We start from the raw sequence: 4,626 nt of genomic DNA on the forward strand, positions 1-4,626 counted from the left end.
AGGAATGGCAGATATCTCCTCGCTACTGATGCAGTCTGTCTCCCATGTTTTCATGAATGAGAGTGCCTGTGAAAAACGTTTATTTACAGGCCACTAGTTTGGAAGCACTTGATGTTTTAAATAACTTTGGGGGGTTATGGTCAGAATGGTTCACACAGCTATTCCATAGCCTGATTGGAATCTCTCTGGATTCAGAACACATCCACTCTAATGCCTTCGGAACACATGAGTGAGTTTGGATTACCAATGTGCACAGGATGAATGTTTCTATTACCCCATCATCATTATCATCACCATTTTACTCCTTGCTAGCAGAGTTGACAGTGAGGCTGTAACTAGTATTGATTGTGCAAGGTGGCAGGAGTAATGGGGAAGGTGTTACAAGAGAGGGGCAGGCTGTGATTCCCTCATACTACTACTGCTGGCAGCCTGTGGGTGCAGGACTATTTAGAGAAGGGGGAAATGCTGCTAGAAAGCAATCTTCCCTGGGAACACTGTTTTCTAGCACTCTGGCTTAGGAGGTCACAGTTCAGCTCTGGCAGTATGTGAGTCTCTGGGCTGCCACCCATGCCATGGGCTTAGGAGTATTTCTCTGCTGATTTCTGTTCCATAAAGAAAAATACTGCAGGTAGGAAAAAACTTCAGTAACTACCACGAGTATGTAAGGTTTCTTACCTCACCTTAGTGAATGCCTCTCTCAGACTGCTTTTCTTGGGTAGGAGATCCACACCATTTCCATGCTGTGCCTGCTCATATCACCCTGTGACATATCTTGTAGTTTTTTTCCTGTAACCTTTGTATTCCGCTGTTTCACGATGCATTTGGTGGATTCACTCCTGTTGATTTAGAGGAGTAACAATTGCAAAATATTTTCTTTTCCTGTAGCGCACTGCAGCAAGCTGGCACCCCAGGTCTGCAGTCTGTGCTTAACTGCTTGCAGCTGACACCAGGCTCTTGAAAATACTGCTTTGGCACAAAAAAAAAGAGATGTTTGCCACATGGAAAAAGCTGTAGAGAGAGTACAGTGCTCTCAAGCTCTGTCTCTGAGGCCTCAGCCTCAGTGAGTCATTCAGGGATGCCAGTCAGGGTGTGGGGGAATCCCTCTGGCTTCATGCAAAAGCAAAGAGGAAGCGGAGCTGTGGGTAGGAGATACCCAGCCAGTAAAGCTCGTGAAGGTCCTTGCGGTAATGCTGGGGGGGGAAATCTGCCTTCACTGCCCTGTCATCGCTCTGCAGGAGCTGCAGCATGGAATTGGTGCTGGTACAAACTGGAGCAAAGCGTGGTCGAGTGTGTGTCGGCTGCCTCTGCGAGCCACAAACCTGCTCAGTTGAGAATAGCTGAGATGAATGGCATGTCTGAACACAGCACATAAATAATTGTATGGGTAGCTTAGTGCTCCCATGCCAGTGTGTATAAATATTCATATTATTCCATGAATCTGTCATTATGTGCAAGTGCTTCATCTTTCCAACTTTACTCCTGCCAAAAGTCCTCACTCATGGAAACACTCTCACTGGAGGCAATCAGATGATTGATGTGAGTAAAGGGCTGGGGGAGCTCTTCTAACAGCCTGATTTACAGCAGCATTTCATTCCTAATTTCTGCACACTGGGAAACAAAACCCAAACACAAACTCAGCTGTTTTTGAGAGACTTTCTCACTGTAGGGTTCTTAACTTCATGAGGACTGAATGAAACTACAGAGCTTTTCCCCAGCTGCTAATCGTCTGTGTCTGCTCATTATTATCAGCAACGTTAGTGAAGTAATTTCAGGGGCTGAATCCTGTCTCCTGAGCTGCTGCTTTCCATAGTCTCAGCCAGGCTTCTGGCATGGATCATAGCCCACAGGAGTGGCTCCCTTGTTATGGGTTGTTGCAGTTGTTAGTGCAGGGTGAAATAGCTGGGAAGTGATGGAAGAGCGAAGCGTGCTCCGAACTCTGATACCTCTGGAGCATATATTCAAAAATACTAAAGCTTCCCTTACTGAGGTTTTAGTGTGGCTGTATCTCCTGTACTAAGTTCCTAATGCTCTCTGCATTAAACTGGATGGTGTTACCCACCATGGCAGGTTCAGGGAGCCCTGATACTTACAGCAAGCTACCTGGGGGAAAATGAACAGCAGAAAAGGGGCATCAGCTCCAACAAAATTATCATTTCCATAATAAGTCTTCATATGAAAGATGAATATTACTTAATTTAATTTTGCCCTTTTGGAGGGCTGATTCCTGCTTTAATTGACCAGCCATGGATGGTAACTAGTAAGGTTGATTTAAGTTGTTTTTAACAAGAGGAAAAGTGTTAACCATGACAAGCCCGAGTTTCCCTGAGAAATGCCAGTTAGATTCCCACCATACAAAAACTGAATGATACCAACTGGTAGTTTCCACATGATTCTTCCCCCTCCCCAAGACTTTTTTTTCCAACAGTTATTGGCAGTGCTGAAACAGAACAAGTTGGGTCAGCCCTTGCTTGAGATGCAAGAGCTCTCAGACTCTTAGGAGGCTGTGGAAGAAAGAAACTGCCTGTGTGAAAGATGTTTGGAGGGAGATGAGCCTCCTGTTTGTGCTTCCAGAGAAAAGCTGAGACCTTTATTTCCAGAGCTGTGGGGGAAGAGTCCTGGGGCACTGGTCATCTGTCCCATGGGTTGTGGTGGAACTGTTTTGCCCCTGCTCTGTGACAAGGCAGTTGTATTTTTGGCTTTCTGGGCATGCTTCAGAAATGTTGGTTGATTTTTGTAACCCTTTTCTGGATGTGTTCAGCTAAGTCCTGCCTTGTCTTTCTGGGATGTGGAGGAGAAACTACTCAATGCAATCAGTCTTTTGTCTTCCCTTTGTAGGGCCTGAACCCAGTCAAAGAAAAAGTTTGAGGGAGCACCTTGTGGTTGGGAATATCAGACGAGGCTACATGGTGACCCCTCTAGGATCCACAGGCAACACATGACCTGGCCAGGGCACCAGGCTGGCAGCCCTTCTTGGAGAACGTGTACCAGGAGTAGGAGAAGGCAGAGAAGGAGGCAAATGCAGCCTAGAGGAGGCACAACCAAGCTTACAGGGCAGGTGGGAGAACCAGCTCCTGGTGTCCTCTCTTTACACCCAGCATGATAAGGTAGGGAATCCAGAGGGAGAGCACAAGTAAACTTAACAAAAACAAAAATGATCTCACGTTTATATATCCAGCAAATTGTAATAGCTGTAATCCTTAAATATGTATTTAATTGAATGGCATGTAAAATTTCATCTTTATTGTTTACTGGGCAAGCAGGACAGACAGTGCTTATGCTGCAGCTTTGTTTCAGTGCATTTTTTTTTATTTTGGAAAACAACCAAATGTACTGGACTGCAAGATGGACTATTTGCTTGCAAAATGTCTTTTTGCTATCAAAACTGATTCCAATCGTGAACACAGTCGCCCACCACTATTGACAAGCTTGTTTTCATTTCCATATTCTTCTACATATTCTCTTCTTCAAACAAAGTACTTTGAAATAGCAGAGGTGGATGGTGCCTACAGCTTCTGCTCAGTTCAGAACTGAAGAGAAAGGCTTTGCATTTTCCAGCAAGTGGCTTCTCTTGGTGTGGCTGACAGATACAGAGGCTCTGGGTGATGCTGTCCCCCAGATCCATCCATGCCTAGTGAAGGGACAAGGACCAGACTTTTTACTCTCTTGTCTTATTGCCTCCTGCTGGCATCAGTGCTTGAGATGGCATCTGTCTGCCATCCTGGGTATGGCATTTTGGACAGAACCTTGTCCTGCCACATTCCAAATTACAGCATCGGAGCATGAGCGGGTGTTGTTGCCTATCAGCTGAGGTGCAGCAGCTGACTGTCTGTGTGCTCCTAACTGGCTGAAAATACCCTCTCTGCTGAGTTTGTGTAAACCTTGAGTTGCAAAGAGAGACACTGCAATAAGTACAGGCTGATACTAGAGAGAGAAGGGATCAGTGCTTTCCCATATGGCTTTCATGGTCACATGCCTCATCTGTACTGTTTCTACGCCTTCTCATGCTTAAATCCTGGTGTTGAGTGTAGAAGAGCGTGGATCAAAATGAACACAAACGCTGGTGCCAATTAAAACTCCCATTGGAGAAAAAGTGTTGGCAGTTTTCCCAAAAGTATCCTTTTCTCTGTTTTCATGGTTGTGTAGGGCTGCTAATTTCCCCATGATGAGTCACTGAAAGCATTTATAGAGGTGTAAGAGGGATTTCATGCTCTAAATATAGTCTCAAGTCAGCCCACATGGAGCAACCACAGGAGCTGGCTGCTGAACTAGTAAATACAACTCAGTGCTGGTCCCAGCTCCTCCTGACTGATGGGGCTTTGCAGGAAAGGAACAGTGAGTTACAGAGCAGGAAAAGAATCAGCATGTGGAGGCTGGGGCCACAGGCCTGAGATCACAACATGGTGAGATAAATCACAAGATGCAGATGAACGTGGGTGACAATGGGAGCCCTTTTTTGATAGCCTGTTCTCAGCTCCTCTTTCAAGCAGTAGTCAGGTTGCAGCTGTCCCCATCTTTCCTGGCACTAGCTGTTGCCTTCTGTAGTTTAGTTTAAAGGAAGGAATATGGTGGTTTCTCACCAGTTAAGTCAATACTTGCTTGGATCTCAGCTTTGGCAATCCAAATCTT

This window comes from Pipra filicauda, unplaced genomic scaffold (assembly GCF_003945595.2).
Source record: "Pipra filicauda isolate LSUMZ 115617 unplaced genomic scaffold, ASM394559v2 scaffold239_size1682155_pilon, whole genome shotgun sequence".
NCBI classification, from domain to species: Eukaryota; Metazoa; Chordata; class Aves; order Passeriformes; family Pipridae; genus Pipra; species Pipra filicauda.